Source organism: Halictus rubicundus, chromosome 16, assembly GCF_050948215.1.
Source record: "Halictus rubicundus isolate RS-2024b chromosome 16, iyHalRubi1_principal, whole genome shotgun sequence".
NCBI lineage: Eukaryota > Metazoa > Arthropoda > Insecta > Hymenoptera > Halictidae > Halictus > Halictus rubicundus.
Window position 1 is genome coordinate 5,200,318 of NC_135164.1, and position 19,767 is coordinate 5,220,084.

The following is a 19,767-nucleotide window of genomic DNA, read 5'->3' on the forward strand; positions in this document are numbered from 1 at the left end:
AACACTGTGAGCATTGTTACGCCTCTCGCAAAGGCGCATGACTGATCAGCAAGAAGTCCTGTAGACAACTCGAGTGAAAAGAAATATTGCGATTACTAAGCGTGATGGTCTCTTACCATACTGACAAGGGTTTTTGTGGTCACTGATCACTGTAAGAAGGATAATAGTGGTCACTAAATGCCACAGGGAAGGTTCATGTTGATCACTGATCGCGCTAGTAAAGAGAGATCACTGACCATACCGGGAAAGGTCACTGATCATAATGGAGCAGAATATTGTGATCAGTGACCACAGTAGAAAGAAGTAATGCGACTACTAATTGTAATAAAATACAGTGTTACAATTAATTGTTCCACTGACCATAATGAAAAATGATTTTGCAATCACCGGTCTGAGTGAAGTACAATCTGGTACTATGAATTTTAAGACTGTGCAAATTATACAACAGTTTAACCATTCCACAACGAATGAACACGATAGTACATTGCGTATACAGCTTTGCTTTTGAATCTGACGTTATCAATGCACAGCCAATTGAGTTTGGGCAGCGACATTAAAAATGCAATATTCAATTCATCGTGCGCATTCGATGCCGCGGTGCAGAATTTAATCAAGCACTGCAACACATGCTTTCCGCGCGTTGACGTGCAGGTGGATTTTCTCCTTTAGGAACGTATGTAATCGCAGGATTGATTCGCAAAACGGAGTGCCTATCCCAAAGCACATCGGTCGTGAAACTTGGAAAATTGGAGCAGGAAATAAAAGGTCAGGAAAGGGGGGGGGGCAGAAGCAGGGAAATGGAAAAATACGACGACGACCAAGAACCGGGGAAACTGTTGAAAATTTCCGGCGTTATCCCGCCTAGACAGATCGTGACACTTTCACGGGGAACCGCTTCAACTTCGCGGAAACTTTCTCGGCTGCGGAGACAGCGAAATAGAGGGGACACGATTGCACCGTGCATATTGCACTCGTGGAAGCTATGAACTTCCGGGATTACTGTAATATTTGTGCGCCAAGTTGTCCGGGAAATGATGCGACGGTCGAAGAAGCTCAGCGGCCGATCGACTGTCGCTCATAATTTACACGAAAGTTTATGTCTTTTCAGTCTTCCTTCTTTGAATTATTATTAGACATTCTCGGTTCTCGGCGACTTTTTTAACATCGTCAATAATAAAACGATGTCCTATTAAGGATTGTGCTGTAAAAAATTTACGAACGAAAATAAAAATAGAGAATGAAGCTCGATTTCTATTTGCGAATACTCAAGTGCGAAAGATTAAACTGGGATCCTAGACTGTCGAGAGTTCGAGTCTCCTGTTACTAGATCCACAGATCATCGAACTAGCTAATAAACCAATGTACCGTATTAATCTAGAGGTTCCTAAAAATACCACCAACAGCCCTGTATATTGTTATGCGAGTATAACCGATGGGAATTCATCTTGGACCGGTGCCAAGCATTAAACAATTGCGCGCACGACTTTGCAGCATTCGCCGTCTCGTGCTTCGCAGATCTATTATGACGGGCGTTTCTCTCGAAACACAAAAAAGATTTTTATTGTCGCTGCTGTTGGCAGCGTAGTCTCGCAAGTCAGTTCTAAAACCGTGTATATGCATTCTTTCGAATTTACGCCACTGTATTCGAATATTTTAGCTGACTGCACGTAAATATCGAAGAGCCAACGATCACTGACCACATTGGGATTGTTATTGCGATCACTGACCGCAGTGAGAGAGGTAATTATAATCACGGAGCACTATGGAACGAATTTCAGCTATCACTGATCATATTTAAAGATCGCCAAATATTTCTGCGATCACTGATGCTCACTATGATCACTGATCGCATTAGAAAGGATCACAGTCATCACTGACCATATTGGGATGATCACTGTGCTCACTGAATACGCTCAAAGGAGTTACATTGATTACTGGACATTATAGAACCGTTTTTGGTGATCGCTGACTAGATTTAGATGGTTACTACGATCACTGATCGCATTGGAAAGAATCGTAACGGTCACTGACCACAGTAGAGAAGGATAATATCGTCACAACCGTCACTGGCCGAACTATATGCGTTAATACGATCACTGACTGCATCAGGGTGAGTGACCGAAACGAACATTGCAATCTTGTTATTTTAAACTATTTTACGAAACAGAAAATTACAAATAGCTGTCCAACATGTTATATAAAGTCAGCCTCGTCACGGATGACCATTATTTCGTCGATACCCTGTACAATACGTAACGTCGACCATATTACCTGTTCAAAATCTGTCAAAACTATTTCGCTCAGTGAATCTACCAACCTTGTCACACCGCAGACGTTGCACACGTTTTTCAAACTTGCATTCTGCATCTATGTCCGAAGAAACCATCGAAAGTACACTGCTGGCGCAGCGTTTATGCGACGTTGTGCAATACGTAATTAATAGAGGCATGTAACGACGCCTGTTTCACCGTCCCAGAAACGTGATAATTTGGCGGGAATTTATCGTTTGCGCGGCTACGCGATCCAGCGTGGGCGTGGATAATTCGTAAATACACCCGCGCACTGACATTTTCATAAATCCGTTCCGCGAGGCGAGGCGAGGTGCGAACGGATCCGCGAAAAATCTCGCCAAATGAAAAATTCTATAAATCCGGTTGATCGACGATCGTCTGCATACAGGATTGGATTACGTGATCCCCGGTACGAAAGGTTATGCCGTCGGCGGATTATGGAACAGTTTATTGAACATTTGTATAGTCGTTGCGCTGAAATAACGCACGTGACCTGTCCCATTATTAGTCGAATATCTGCCAAACTGTTGGACGTACGAAAAAATATGTGTAACACAAGTGTTTCTAGCGTTAAAGATGTCGGAGAAAATTTATGTAGAATTTTATAAAGATCCTAGTATGATACTTCGTAATCTGAGTAATATAGTAAACACTATACCTACCACTTAAGAGTTAAAAAAGAACAAATATGGTTTTCTACGTCCTATGCTTCTATACACGAGAAATCGAATTACGTGAGATCATGTGTCTGCTAAAGCCATTCGACTTTCGTCGGAAACGTGTTTCGGTATTGTGCACGGTGTTGGTAGAAATTCCCGGTTTAAGTGGGCCACCCGTTGCATTGTCGGCGAACGTACGTATCTGAAATCGAATTGTGTCGAAGAATATCGGATATCGAGCGGTGAATGTTCGATTAGGGCACAATAACGGTCTCGGCCGGTGGCTGGTGAGTTACGTACACGGTACTGGCTCCCGACGGCGGAACAATGGTGTATAAACAATGGTAATATTCACGCAAGACCCGACGCCGTCGATCGGGTACACGGGAGTTACGCGTTTACTTACGCACGCGGCCCCGCGATCCACGTGAAACAGTAAATTGAGGGTAAATAGACTGGCGAAATATTTTTGGAGCCAACCAAACGGAAGATTCCGATCGGGAACGATGACGCAAAACTACTCTCCGAGATTGTGTTCCCCCATTCGCAAATATTGCACCGCGTTGGTCTCCATTATGCGTCAGACACGGCCTACTCGAGATCCGTGTCGAGCTTTTCAGTCTCGTTCGACAAATTCTAACAGCGTTTCCGTCATCCATAAACTCTCGCATTTTTTGCTCTTTTCAAGCGAGGGTTCTTATTTCGAGATTCGTGTAATTGTACTATTTTAAAGTAATGGTTGGTCTTGAAAATATCGTCCAATTGCGTTTAAAAAGCTGCGAAAAGTTCGAGCTCATGACCCTTCTCCTTTATTCTCTAAAACATTGTCTAATAATATTTAGCTCGTGATCCATTTCTGACTGCATGCCCGCAGCGAGAAAGGTAACAATGATCACCGAACACTATAGAACGGATGACTGCGATCACTGACCATATTTAGAGGGTCATTGCTTATCGCAATAGGAATGATCACACGGTCACTGACCGCAGTAGACTGGAATGATATCATCGCAACGGTCACTGACCAAACCAGACGTGTCGTTGCAATCACTGACCGCATCAGTACGAGTTACAGAAAGGAACATGAATATTAACAATCGTAATAAACTCTCGTCTTTGAATAGGAAAAAGAGATTTCTTCGTTCTAAAACAGATGCTATCATGCTATAATATAAATAATGTACAAGTCTCTTTACACTTTTTAAAGAACAGTCTACCACACTCTTCGAAAAGATATTTCCTGCCTCTATTACGAGTTCCACCACATTCCAAAGCACACAGAAATTACAGAAAATTGCTTTAAGCAGCCTACCACACCGAGTTTCCTAGTTTCAGAGACGGGAAATGTCGTAAGCGCATAAAATTTAGTAATCGTCAGAAAGCGTCCGTTCCGGGAGTCTCAAAGATTTTCTTTCTGTATGGGATAGAAATCTGCTCGTTCCTTCCGCAGAAAAAGAGAGAAAAAAAACAGTGTTCGTTAGCGTGCACGGAGATCGCGTTCCCTTTGACACGGTCTGTTACGTTCCTCAAAGCGTCGATTTTCTCGCATAACCGACCGGGAATAGATGGAAACACAGATCGAACACGGCTGGCGTTCGATTGAACGCGAGAACATCGGCAAGAGGGTGAGAAAAGAAGTTTCCTCTTGGCGATAACGTCCCTCACGGCGATCCACTTCGCCCCCCTGAACGTCCCTTATCTCTTTCCTCGCGTTGGCCGATACCGGTGCGCTGTTACTTCTTAAAAAATCGTCCTCCGTTTCCGCGTTCTCCGCTCGGCGCTATCGCGACGCCATTTTTTCCCGCGATTGTCCGTCGGTTTTCGAAGATTGAAATCGCCCTTGAATCGATGGCTCACGTTGAACCCCTGCACAACGATTTCTCTTACGGTTACTGCGATTAGAACCTTTTTGTCGTTCATGATTTCCTAGAAAAAGAAAACGGAGATCGATATCAATTTATTCTTCATCGGCTATGTGTCGTTAACAACAAAGTGGAATTGTTTGAAATCGATTCTGTTTGGGATCACCATCACGAACCCAACTCGACATTACAGTGAAAGGGAATCGAAGGGAAAATTAGATTTTGTTAATATTTGGAAAATGCTGAAGGGTTGTAAGCGCGATCACTATGATAGTCATTTTTTGAGGACTAAAGGAATAGTAATTATTTTAGAAAAAGGGAGTAAATTTTGTTAGCATTCGGAAGGTGTTGAAGAGCCAAAGTCTCAATACTGAAATTATTGTTCCAGTACCTGCCCTATTCTTTTTACCAGAATCATTAAAAATCAAGTCGCGAACCTACGCGAACCGTGCTAGACTCTGGCTCTTGACATTTACGAAACGTTCCATTCCGTTTAGGTTTACTGGCGATATTGCAGCTATTTTTACATGCGGCAGAATCGCGTATTCATCGTGCAATGCGAACAATATTTTTCGGTCCCGTTCTGACGGGAAAATGTGCGGTATAACGAGCAACCGAAGCGTCCTCGATTCTCGCGGCTGTTAAACAATGATTCGATAACGCGTTACGCGCGAATAAATAGATTTGAAATAAATTTGTCACGAGTAACGAGTTGGGCTTTCGGTAGACGGCCCGGAAAATTTGATTTTTGTCGGCCGGTTCCGTCGGAAACCCCTGGCGAAGACAGCTTTAATTTAACGTTTCATCGAACTGCGGTAACGCGCGCTCTATTCTTCACGCGTGCATTGAAAACTAATCGCCGACTCGATTAATCTAGGCACTTTAAATTGCCCCGCCGGTGATTATTACTCCGATTTTCCAATAAATGCTCTCCGCGAAACCACGTATTGAAGCGCTATAAACAAATTTATTGAGGAACAGCACGACCGCGAGAAAAATAATTAAAATGATCTTTGAAATTGAGAAACTGGAATAAGAAGTAATATGAAGTTCAATGTGATTGAAAAATCGTAAAAATGTGAGAAATTTATTTATTTTTATCAATTTATCAGAACGGAAATAATAAAAAATTCATGCGAACTCTTCATGGAGATTATGTATCTAATTCCTGCACTATTATTAAAATGTTTGATATACAATTCTCGTTCGCAAAGGATTGAAGGGAGAAGGAAATAAAATATAATAAAAATCGTACTCGTCTGTGAGCAATGACACGAACATCTTTTTGGATATAAGAGGTTGAAACAATTTTCTCGATTGACTCGAGAAGCGAGCTTTTTAGAGGAGTCTCGGAGATGTCTCCTAGTGATAAAAGTAATCGAAGTCCGTCGTTTTTCGAGCTGGTCGGCAATCGACGCATCTCCAAAAGGCGAATCACCGTAAATTTACGATCTCGCAGCGATTTAACGCAGACGGACCGGTGCAGCGTTGCTCTCCACCTTCTCCCGGTTCCTCTCAGCCTCGCTCTCGTCCGTGCTTTTTGCTGCGAGAAGGTCGAAGGTGGAATTAGATGGAGCCCGGGACCAAGACGAATTTCGTCGTTCTATAATCACAAGAAATGTCGGGTAGGGGTTGGACGTGGATCGAACCGAGGCCGGGAAAGCCTTTATCGATACAGCACGGTGTGTCCCGCCCTCTGATCCCCGGAATACGGTGAACTCTGTACACTAGAGTCTCGTTAATCCGAGGTAAGCTGAGGCTTGCTCGAGATACGTGCGCTCAGGCTATAGGGATTTCATCGAGCGAGGGACGTCGAATACTTTCTCTGACTGCACTCTTATGGTTACAGACTGTTTCGTCTCTTTTTGGCTTTCTAATATCGTGGAATATCGAGCGTGTAGGTTTTGAAGTTACCATGTTGCACTGGTAACAAAAATTCAATGATTCATGACGATCTACAGCGTCTAAGAATCTTGAGACGTGAAGGTCCAGAGGACTCGTAGGTCTCGAGGAATTAACGGTGTCTAGGATCCACTACTTCTAAGGATCTTCTAGGATCTTCTACTTTAAAAGTAAATCCAAAGGTCTCGAGGTTTCTACAGTCCCAAGGTTTAAAGGGTTCATAGGATCAGATACACAATTCCTAAACTCCAAAGGATTCAAGGATTTGAAGATCTCTGGACTTTAAAGTCTCGGGGGTGGAAAATCCTTAGAGAAATCAATCCTACGGTTTCCAGGTTCCAAGAGTCAAAACATTTCATGGTTCCATCAGGATTCGAAGACCTCCAAGATTTCAAGAATTCAAAGGACTCAAAAGCTTGAAGCTCCCAAGGATCGAGACGTCTCAAAAGCTTCAAGTCCTCTAGGATCCAAAGGTCTCGAAAGCTTCAAGCTCTCAAGGATCGAGACGTCTCAAAAGCTTCAAGTCCTCTAGGATCCAAAGGTCTCGAAAGCTTCAAGCTCACAAGGATCGAGACGTCTCAAAAGCTTCAAGTCCTCTAGGATCCAAAGGTCTCGAAAGCTTCAAGCTCACAAGGATCGAGACGTCTCAAAAGCTTCAAGCCCTCTAGGATCCAAAGGTCTCGAAAGGTTCAAACTCTCAAGGATCGAGACGTCTCAAAAGCTTCAAGCTCCCTAGGATCCAAAGGTCTCGAAATCTTCAAGCTCACAAGGATCGAGACGTCTCAAAAGCTTCAAGCCCTCTAGGATCCAAAGGTCTCGAAAGGTTCAAACTCTCAAGGATCAAGACGTCTAAAAAGCTCCAAGCTTCCTAGGATCCAAAGGCCTCGAAAGCTTCAAGCTCTCAAGGATCCAAAGGTCTCAACAGTCCTAAAAACCTCAAGGACCCAACAGTCTCGAAAGTCCCAAGATCTCAAGGATTCATAAATCACCGGGGTTTCAAACTCCCAATACTTTCAGGATCCACAAAATCCAAAGATCCTAAGTCCCTCAAATTTCGAAGGATTCAAAGGATCCAACGTTTCCAAAAGTTCCAGGATCTGAAGGATCCACAAGTCTGCAGGTTCAAGAAATTCTAAAGATCCAAAGTTCCTGCGAATTCAAGAGTGCAAACGATCCAATAGTCCAAATTTTCGAGGGATCCAAGGATCACAAAGCAAACCGATTACCTGACGAGCCCCAAAAAATCCAATGATCTGAAAAAATCGATCTGTTGCGGTTGTTCCATTATTGAATAGCTGAAAACGCAATAAAATAGCAAAGTTACGAAGACATCCACTTGCACTAAGTCAAGTTAAATGATCAAGTTCGATGATATAATTGAATTCTATAATTGAATTTTTCGGACACTGGAACGAGTCGCGTTGCAATTACACTCTAAATGAAGAATTCCAATGAATTCGCACGTTATACATGTATACTTGACCAAACGAGAAGTTTCAAAGAAGCGGTTCCGAAATCCTGGCATCTCCTTGTTTCCTGTTTCCCGATTATGTCCGCGTTCACGCTCTCGCCAAAGTCAATCCCATACTCGTTCAATGGGAGAATTGATCTCGGAGTTACAGCCCGGAAAATGAGAAGTTCCTCGCCTAATGCTCCATCACAAACTTCCGATTGTTCTCTCCGGTACTGTTGCCCATTAATCCCGGAAGGATCTTCCTTCTGTCTGTCGAGGATTTACAATGTACCGGCGCCGTGATATCATAATTTGTTCCCCATTAATCCGACGATATTTTCCAATTTCCACGCTATCGAAAGGACCAGATAGAACGAGAGAAGGGATTGGCAGTGACGAAAAAAAAAGAAAAGGCGAACCAAAGACGATTTATGTCCCCGTAAGTCGGACGCTAGAGAAATATGACGCGTCTTCGGAGAAAATGGACGGTCCGATAACAATCCTCATCGAGTTATACTTATTTCTATATCGGTTGCCTACGTGTACTGTTCCACTTGGCGGAATCTCTGGGAACAAATGATTGAAAACGAATAGGTCTTTTTTCAATAGACAACACGTATCGTAGGAAGAAAAAGCAAGTTCGCTTTCTCGCTCAGTTTTAGTAAAAAATAAAGATTAAAAATCAACGTTTTTGGTTAGGATTTGTCTGATATAATTAGCGAGCGCACTGCGGAGCGTGTTTCGGAGCATAGCCGAGTTTGTCTTTGGATTTCTTGGAAAAGCGGAAATCAGTTTGGCAGCGCGGCGTTTTCAGAAGTTCCCGATGGAGCCGATAAAACGGAGAGAAATGGGATCGTGTCCGCGGCTCACGGAATATCGGGCGTGCTTGTGCGCGTTATGGGAAACGAATGGAACGCGAAATGAATAGAACAAAGGCGGAAAAATGACTGTAGTCCGCCGCACGGAATTCGAATATGAACAGCCCCGACAACGATAGAATCGTAATTAAAGGCGGGGAGAGCCGGTCCGTCCGTCGCGTCCGTTTCTTTGCTTCGGTTTCCGTGGTTGCCGGTACTCCGGGGAAATCGAACGAAGAAAAGTTATTCGCGGTGTTGGGCGAGACAAAGTGTTCCGCCGCAGCGGAGACGCGAAAATTGAAAGCGCGGGAAAGTGGGTTCTTTGAAGTTCGAAGATTCCCGTAACGTTTTCAAAGGGGTAGAGGGGAGAGGAGATTTCGAAGTGGCGGAGACGGCGAAATAGTTTCGGAGTTACTCGTTTTGCCATTTGGTAATGAACCGGAGCCGGGAGTATCTCACTCTCTTCAACGTCTTCGAAAATAGCTTTGGGGATTATTAAGCAGGTTCGCCGTGCAATCTCTGCCGATCATTCTCGTGGCTCGATAAATAGGAAGTCTCGAGACTCGGAATGTTTGCGTTATCGTGAAATTGTTTGTTTGTCGATGTACCGGCGGGATATTTATTTTTCGTGCGAGCGGAGGAAAACGAAGACTTCCTCTTTCCCACGAAGCTGTTATTTTATTTTTGTTTGCGATTTTCATTCCGATTCGGCAATTCAGTCGTTCTTTTATTGTGATGAGATATCGGCGTTCGGGAAAAGCAACGGTTTATTTACATTGTTACCGAATTTTTGGTTGATACCGAGGTTTCAAAGTCCAAAGGGTCCAAAAGTTTCAAGGGTTCTGAAGCTAGTGAAGTTTCAGGATTCCAAAGGTCCCAATAATTCCAAAGTTTGCAAGGTTTCGAAGGATCCAAAAATTCCAACAACTCCAAAATTTCGCGAATCTGAAGACCCTAACATCCTCAAGGTTTCAGAGACCCAAAGGATCCAGAGGATCTAAGGTTTCCAATAGTCCAAAGGATCTAAAGTCTTCCTTAAACGTCCGAAGGCGTTAATGGTCGAACTGTATTAAAATACGCAGCATACAACGATCTTCGAGAGTTGTAAATTTGTGTAAACAATCTACGAAACATTCGAATATCACAAACCTTACCAAAAACAATTCACAACAGCATTTCTCGTACAATAGTTGTGCCGGCTTTTGTGCGAATCGGATAGAGGATTTTGATGATTGAAGTGTTTTTTAAACAAGGTAACGATTCATTTCGAATGCAATTAAGTGCAGGAGGATTTTCCTGACAGATAATCGACGCTGGCAGAGGCGGTCCACACGTTAAATCGAGGCCTTGGTTTTGTCACGGCGAGATGCCAGCCGAAACGCGTTCCAGACGGTTAGTACGTATTGATTCGTTCCCTAGCATCGCCCTCCCCTTGGAAAAGCATCCTTCGCCCCGCTCGGATCTTCCTTAAACCTGCTCTGCCGCACCTTTGCGCCGTGTCCCTTTGATCTCGCCGCCCAGATACGTAACGAGACTTCCGGCCGCTCGTTGACTAAAAAGCGACACTGTCCGATAGGTTTTCTTCAGACGAGCAAAACGCGGCATAAGCTTCTCTAACTCTACCATCCACGCCCTACTCCATTATCCACAAAAGTCTAAAAAAATGTCCAAGAGAAAACTATATCATTTCGTAGACTGAACGCTCTGTTCAGTGCTAACCTGAAGGCTCCAAAATTCTCAAGGTTTCAGAGACCCAAAGAATCCAACAATTCCAAAGTTTCTCGAATCTGGAGACCCCAAATTTCTCAAGATTTCAGGGACCCAAAGAATCCGAAAATTCCAAAGTCTCGCGGATCTGGAGACCCCAAAATTCTCACGATTTCAGAGACCCAAAGAGTCCAAAAATTCCAAAGTCTCTCGAATCTGCAGACCCCAAAATTCTCAAGGTTTCAGAGACCCAAAGAATCCAACAATTCCAATGTTTCGCGAATCTGGAGACCCCAAAATTCTCAAGGTTTCAGGGACCCAAAGAATCCAAAAATTCCAAAGTCTCTGGAACCTGAAGACCACAAAATTCTCAAGGTTTCAGGGACCCAAAGAATCCAACAATTCCAAAGTTTCGCGAATCTGGAGACCCCAAAATTCTCAAGGTTCCAGGGACCCAAAGAATACAACAATTCCAAAGTCTCTCGAATCTTGAAGACCCCCAAAATTCTCAAGGTTTCAGGGACCCAAAGAATCCAAAAATTCCAAAGTCTCGCGGATCTGGAGACCCCAAAATTCTCACGATTTCAGAGACCCAAAGAATCCAACAATTCCAATGTTTCGCGAATCTGGAGACCCCAAAATTCTCAAGGTTTCAGGGACCCAAAGAATCCAAAAATTCCAAAGTCTCTGGAACCTGAAGACCACAAAATTCTCAAGGTTTCAGGGACCCAAAGAATCCAACAATTCCAAAGTTTCGCGAATCTGGAGACCCCAAAATTCTCAAGGTTCCAGGGACCCAAAGAATACAACAATTCCAAAGTCTCTCGAATCTTGAAGACCCCCAAAATTCTCAAGGTTTCAGGGACCCAAAGAATCCAAAAATTCCAAAGTCTCGCGGATCTGGAGACCCCAAAATTCTCACGATTTCAGAGACCCAAAGAATCCAACAATTCCAATGTTTCGCGAATCTGGAGACCCCAAAATTCTCAAGGTTTCAGGGACCCAAAGAATCCAAAAATTCCAAAGTCTCTGGAACCTGAAGACCACAAAATTCTCAAGGTTTCAGGGACCCAAAGAATCCAACAATTCCAAAGTTTCGCGAATCTGGAGACCCCAAAATTCTCAAGGTTCCAGGGACCCAAAGAATACAACAATTCCAAAGTCTCTCGAATCTTGAAGACCCCCAAAATTCTCAAGGTTCCAGGGACCCAAAGAATACAACAATTCCAAAGTCTCTCGAATCTTGAAGACCCCCAAAATTCTCAAGGTTTCAGGGACCCAAAGAGTCCAAAAATTCCAAAGTCTCTCGAATCTGCAGACCCCAAAATTCTCAAGGTTTCAGGGACCCAAAGAATCCAAAAATTCCAGTCTCGCGAATCTGGAGACCCCAAAATTCTCAAGGTTTCAGGGACCCAAAGAATCCAAAAATTCCAAAGTCTCTGGAACCTGAAGACCACAAAATTCTCAAGGTTTCAGGGACCCAAAGAATCCAACAATTCCAAAGTTTCGCGAATCTGGAGACCCCAAAATTCTCAAGGTTCCAGGGACCCAAAGAATACAACAATTCCAAAGTCTCCCGAATCTTGAAGACCCCCAAAATTCTCAAGGTTTCAGGGACCCAAAGAATCCAAAAATTCCAAAGTTTCACGAATCTGCAGACCCAAAAATTCTCAAGGTTTCAGAGAGCCAAAAAATCCAACAATTCCAAAGTCTCTCGAATCTTGAAGACCCCCAAAATTCTCAAGGTTTCAGGGACCCAAAGAATACAACAATTCCAAAGTCTCTCGAATCTTGAAGACCCCCAAAATTCTCAAGGTTTCAGGGACCCAAAGAATCCAAAAATTCCAAAGTTTCACGAATCTGCAGACCCAAAAATTCTCAAGGTTTCAGAGAGCCAAAGAATCCAACAATTCCAAAGTCTCTCGAATCTTGAAGACCCCCAAAATTCTCAAGGTATCAGGTACCCAAAGAATCCAACAATTCTAAAGTCTCTCGAATCTTGAAGACCCCCAAAATTCTCAAGGTTTCAGGGACCCAAAGAATCCAAAAATTCCAAAGTCTCTGGAACCTGAAGACCACAAAATTCTCAAGGTTTCAGGGACCCAAGACCCATGTCTCTACTAAATCTCGCAGAACTTTCGCCCTAAAGATCGCAAATCGATCCTTCGGGAGTGGTTGGAAAGGGCAGACTTCAATGGCCAAATCCATAACGGTTTGAACTGTAAGAGACATTTTTCGCTCTCTGTTGGAGAGACGTTGAAGACTATGGAACGTTCTCGGGAGAAACGTTCGTGGAAAAGGCAATAAAAATTCCCGACGATGCGATTTCGAGAAAGAAAAACTGGAAGAAATACGTTCGGATGCGATCAACGGGGAATTTAAAATTCAAATCGGTTGCGTGACCACGATGCGAATTCCGCCGTCAGCAAGAACGCGGCTCGTTAAAAAACGCCGGTTTCCGGGCGATCGTAGCTTCAAATTGAAATACAAATCCGCTGGAAGATATTTAACCGCGCATTAACGTCCGCCGCCGCCATTTGAAACGTTCGCGGCCGGCTATTTATCCGATGCACGTGTGAAAAAATACAGATTCCGAGTTCGCATGACCGTGCCGTGCCAGAAAAGACAATAATTTCCGACCGTGCAACGCCGCGGAGATAAACCGTTTATCCGCGTGCAGTTGTACTTCAGGATAAATAATCCGACAGGCGAAAATCGTGCCGCTTCGTATGGACATATCGAACATATTAACATTTGTTTCACATTTAAATATTATACCAGAGCGACGAGTTTCATGACGCGGAGGTTCGTAATTAATCGGAAAATTGCTGACTAGTGAACAGTCTGCTAGGTCTGACTATGTACTGGCTAATACTACTTAGAATTTACCTACACGTAGTCTACAATTTTATTCTTCGTGTAATTTCTTTTATGCTGTCGTAGAAATTAAAATGGAATTACAATCACTGTAAAAACATTTAAAGAATTTAAAAATGCAGCTGTACTGTTTTTAACTGCATACAATTATTAAGAAAAGGCACAAATGCTTTGTAGCTTCTGTATCTTGTGACAGACAATTTTTATTTTACATCAAAATCCGCAGTCTAACAATCACGAAAAATCAGTCTACCTCGCATCGAAATGAAAGAAGCATTGAATTTTGAATTGGCAAATTTTTAATACACATGTATGTGACTGTATGACTGAAATTAATTATTTCACTGTCGATTACCAACGTCCAAATGACTTGTAGTAAATCCATAATTCGACTGCGGTATCTCTATGCAAAATAAAAATTGTCCAAATTAATTGTAAGAACCTGAAGGTTATGAAAAAGTAGTTCCTCTTTTAATAATCTTAAAAAGCCGAAAATAATATAACAATGTCCTCGAACTGTTCTAATGCCTTTTCAGTTTTGTGTCTGGTCTATTCATTGTTGTTATAGAAGTCTAATCATATTGGTCATTTGTGTCTTGCAGTAAATGGATGATTCGAGTTTCTTTAAATCGAAATGAAGTAAAATAATTCATGAACATTACCGAAAGATGAAATCGTAACGTATTGGAAATATATGAGAAACAACAGAAAAATGTTTCTCCAGTGGAAAAATCTTGCTGATTTAGAGGTTGAAGGGTTAATTTGTGGTGCTGGCGTGTTAATGGATAATTCAAGCCGTTTGTTTTGCGGCGACCGTAATAAAAGGCCAGCAGGAAGTAATGGATTCTTCGGAGTTTAGTTAATACATTTGAGTGCTGTTCCAACGAACCGTCAAGTAAATTGGTCACGCAGTTCCCCCGGGGGAACGAGACCGGCGTCATGACCGTGTGTTCATTACTGCGGACGCTTTTCAAATTTCGCTTCTGGCCCCGTCACTAATTCGCTGCGGTCGTTAAGCGACAAGAATTATAAGTCTCGCCGAGAACCGCCGCGCCGCGTCCCGCCGTTTCTATTTTTCACGCGCGTCGCGCCGCTTTTCGCCGGTCCAGAGACATAGTAAAACGGAACAGAATAAACACTCCGGTGGACAAACATATTTTCGTGCTCGTACATGCGCCTTAATACTGTCAACGCTACAGTTTCGCTGGGTCCGAAAATAGATTATGTCATCCTGTCAACAAAATTTGTAAGGCGCGCCTATCATCGAATAGACTTCAAATAAAAACGAAAATAACCGAATGTTGACCCACCCGAGTCTTTCGTCTAACAATTATCGAGGAGAGTACGAGAGAGTTAGTCTCTTTTCATCCAGGATTTAACGACCCATTAACTTTGATCGTAAGGAGTCGCGAATATCCCCTTTGGATTTCGTATCCGCGGCGATTAGGGTTACCAGAGACGGTGATGAGACGTCGAAAGACATCAAGGAACGAGAAGCGATCCCGCGGCGACACCTATAGCAAAATATGCTCGCCGGCGATTTCAGCAGAACTTTCGAAGCGATCAAACTCCGGGCAAAGCGATATCAAGCATGATTCTAACAAGTTCCGAACGAGCCCTAAGTCTAGCCATTACACAGGCGAGAGTATCCATTAATTGGAAGCGGGATGGACTCGCCGATATTCTTCGATCCCTCCTTGCAGTAATAACAGAGGCTTGCGTAACGATAATGAAACCGGACTACCGAGAAAGAGTGGAATTCGTCGATCAGTCGGACAGTTTAATTGGCAAAACTAATCGAACCAAGGGCTCCCCGAAGCTCTTATACATACACATGGTGTACCATTTAAATCAATCCCGTCGAATGCTGCGCAGAAAATCCAATCATTCGCGTTCGAATAAAGTCGTCTATTCCTAAAGAAATCGAAATACTTTTTGTAAATAGACAATGCTAACATTCCACAGTCCGTTTCTTGTAAAAAATTCGAAAACCGGCAAAATGATGACTTAAACCTCTCCTAATTTGTGTAAACTATATGATCGTTGATATTTATTTAAAAAATCCCTGCATTCGTGTTTGTGAAAAGGATTTATTCATTATTCGTACAGATTTTATATCAGTTACTGGAGAATTGTACGATTTAATGGCGTGTATTTTGAAAACAAATTCGAAGCGGCAAAAATTATGACATAAACCCCTCCTAATTTTGTGTAAACTATACGATCGTTGATTTTCATTGAGATCCCTGCATTGGTGTTTGCAAAAACGATTTATTCATTTACGTACAGATTTTATATCAGTTACTGGAGAATTGTAAGATTTAATGGCGTGTATTTTGAAATAAAATTCGAAGCGGCAAAAATGATGACATAAACCCCTCCTAATTTTGTGTAAACTATATGATCGTTGATATTTATTTAAAAATCCCTGCATTCGTGTTTGTGAAAACGATTTATTCATTATTCGTACAGATTTCATATCAGTTGTTGGAGAATTGTAAGATTTAATGGTTCGTATTTCGAAAACAAATTCGAAGTGGCAAAAATGATGACATAAACTACCCCTAATTTCACGTTAACTGCGCCCCACTTCATTTTCAGCAAAGTGGTGTGACCAGGGTTAAATGGTGCACCGTGTAGATTCGAGAAAGCTGTCGGTTCGTTGTCGGTCGGCCACAAGGGGGAGGTTCGATGGAAAAATTTCGTTGTCCGTAATAAAGATTACGCAATCCCGGTGTACAGAGAGGGGTGTAACACGTTGAGGATCGACGTAGGGTCCCGTAGCGATCGAACCCGCTGTCAAGCGACACCAAACGCGACACCGATGCCGCGTTATTAGCAGTAGGACGGCACGGGTTACATCCTCAACCGAAATCCCCATGGAAGTTTCGTTATTCGAGGCTGGGAGAGCTCGTTAAAGCGACACGAGCTATCGAGGACGAGACTGCGGAGCGATTGCATTAGTCGGCTCCGAGCGACAGACAACGGCTGCTCGTGCCCACCCGATCGAATTATATCGTTACACCCCGATTGGCCCGATTCTCTGACGGGAATTAACGGCGCCTCTGTTATGAACGAACGCTCTTCTCTCTCTCTCTCTCTCTCTTTCTTTCTTTCACACACTCCCTTTCTCTCGCTCTCGTTCTCTTTATCTTCCCTCTGTTGCCATCGTTTTACCACGGCAAGTTTCTTTAGGCTTATCTGGCAGACACGCGCCGTTGGAGATTTTCGCGTTAATCGACGGAACGGCGAACGGTTCAGGGTTGCCGGTGTTTGATACTGAACCGAGGGTGACAGAGCACGGCTCCGGGGAAATTGTTAGCAACCCCGGAAAGATTGTTGCCATTTTAGACCGTCGACTTTGCTGCGAGATCTCCGACTAGACAAATGTGCAGGTAAATTGATATTTGCTTGCTTCGGTTGAGTGGCTGTGTTTTAAAAGTCTGAGAAATATTCTTGCTGTAGTGCACCGTATGTTTCGCGAAGGTAGAGAAACATTTCGCACTACATCGTGGCGCACTTCGAAAGACATTCGAGCACTCGCGTTGCAGTAAACTCGATCTTCCGTTATTCGTAAAGGAATTCAAATGCTTTCTGTATATACTAGCAAGAATTGTAACGTTCTGTATTTTCTGAACAATTTCGAGAACGGCAAAATGATGACTTAAACCCCAACTTGTTTTACGTGAACTACGTCATAGGTCACTTTCAACAAAATCCTTGCTTCGGTCTTTGTATAAAAATGATTTACCTACCATTCTTACACAACTCTCTGCTTTATGCGAGACGAGCAAGAGTCGTCAGTTTCGGAGGTCTGTATTTTATAAACAAACTCGAAGTCGGAAAAATGACTTAACCTACCCCTAATTTCACATTAACTACATCATATATTCAGCAAAATTTATTAACATCCAAATACAATTGATTTATTCCTAAAAAAGTAAGAATGTCTAAAACTAAACAAGATTGAAGAGTATATTTTATAAACCTTTCCTGGTATCACGTGCACTATATTTCATTTTGTACAAAATTTCGGGCATCAAGAGTAATTAATTTTGCGCGAAACGATTCAGAATAAGATAAGAAAGAAATCAAAAAGTTGTTAAAAACTGGAAGAGCACTTCTGGAATATTCGGTCCAGTAAAAGTGAAAAAATTTCGAGCGATTAACGCGATCAGTTTAATAGCTATTGGAAGCTGGGATGGTCTTACGTAATCTTATCGACGGCTGTGCGAATCGTAAACTATTTAAGCGCCACTAGAAAATGTTAATCCCGTGTACCGATCCGCGTCAGTTATGCTAATCGTTTAATAGCCCTGGATCACGACCACGCTGGAAATCTCACACACACTCTCTCTTCTTCTTCTTCTTCTTCCCTTCCTTGAAATTTTTATATTCTCTACTCGATTAAGTTATAAATTCGGTTTAACGCGAACGTATTTAACGAGTTCGCCCTTTTAAATGATATAACCCGCCGTGCCGCAAATGAAGTCGATTCGGCGTGAAACGATGCGGAAACTCTCGAGACCGCGGCAAAGAAGCTTTAAAACATTCGTTTCGGTATTTCACTGGCGCGAATAATTCTTCAGGGGATAATCTTGAGGAATGATCCCGATACCGGCAGCGAAACTGGACCGTTTGAAACACTTTTATCGTTCTACTCCATTATGCAGGGTAAGATTGTCTTTTTGGGGCGAAAGGTCATCCGGAAAGAATTCTAAAAAACAGCCCACTGAGTTCCAAATTTACATACAGTTCCCAATTAAATTAAAGTCGCGTTTAGCAACTGCGTCATACAAAAAGCAGCTCAGAAATCTTTTAACACTAGGTTTACGGGACCCGTCAAAATGACGGGTTCTAATATTTTTAATTTACAATTATTGAGATCGTGAAGATCCATCTACGTGGAATTACACAACAAACTTCTTTCCTTAGGTATACATTATTTAAAAACTGGCTGAAAACTTGGATAGACACGTTCTTCTTATTTTTATAAAGTAATGTAAAATACTCGATTTTAATGCTCCGTAAACCTAGTGTTACAATAATCTCAAACAGGAAACTATTAGACTGCTCTGTAATTTATCGATCCGCGATTGAAATTGTTATTTTTATCAAGAAACCGATTAGGAAGTGCCCAGCTTCAAGAAAACTATGAAATAATCGCCGGTAACATTTATATTTGTCACACGTAGGAAAACGGAAATAAGTGGACAATTTAGTGCTTACCATTTTGGTTTCGTCCTCGCGAACTGTCCAGTCGGCGAAATAAATTTCTCCGTGCTTCTGGGTTTCCCGTGACGGTCGATAAAAAGGAGAATTTGATAAAAGCGTATTTATAACGTCCGTTTATAAATGTTCTCTGGCGCAGAACGCGATAATTTTCCGGCGAAGGAGAATTGAACTTTTTCGGAGTTTCCCGCTGAGCTGGTTGTGTGTGTGTGTGCGTGTGTGTGTGCGTTCGCTTCCTGGCGGACTGTCCGGGATTAGAGCGGAGTTTCTAATTACTTCATCCACGAAATTGTTCGCGACATCAACTGCGAACGCGTCCGGATTAAAACGATATCGTCGCAACTTCGGATTACCGTGTGCAGATGCGCGCCCGTTCCTCCGCCAGAGTTCTCGATTTTCAGCGTCGTGACGCCGAACGACGCTGAGCCGAGCCGCGCCGCGTTGCGCCGCGCCGCGCCACGGCCGGTACGATTACGTCGGCCGTAATTAATTGCCGTGCAATATAATTAACGTGTTGTGCGGCTCCCCCGGTTCAGGCTTATCGATAACCGTCCCGCGATAAAGATATCCACCGTTGTTCGCCGACGTACGCGCGGATAATGAACCCGTCCCGAACTTTTCCCCAAGTTTGATGGGATTTATGGCGGACATTTATCACGACACCCGGTATATCGGTACCTTCATTAGCGCTGGCACTAGCCAGAAGGGTTGAAACGACCACCCTCGCCGCCCGTTACAGATTTCTGGTATCACGAGTATGCTAGAACATCGGTTATCCGAACCACCATGTGACTTATCACTAGGCTGCGGATTTTATGCGTTTATGAGAAAAATGGATGTGCACAATTTCAAGCAGTATTAACACTAGGTTTACGGGACCCGTCAAAATGACGGGTTTTAATATTTTTAATTTACGATTATTGAGAT

The 19,767-nt window shown here is 42.9% G+C and overlaps 1 protein-coding gene across 2 annotated transcripts in view; it reads left to right on the forward strand.

Annotated features, from left to right (window-relative positions):
* Dgk (diacyl glycerol kinase 1) overlaps window positions 1–19,767 on the forward strand; it is a 127,038-nt gene that overhangs the window by 33,817 nt on the left and 73,454 nt on the right. The gene's annotated exons all lie outside the window — the stretch shown is intronic.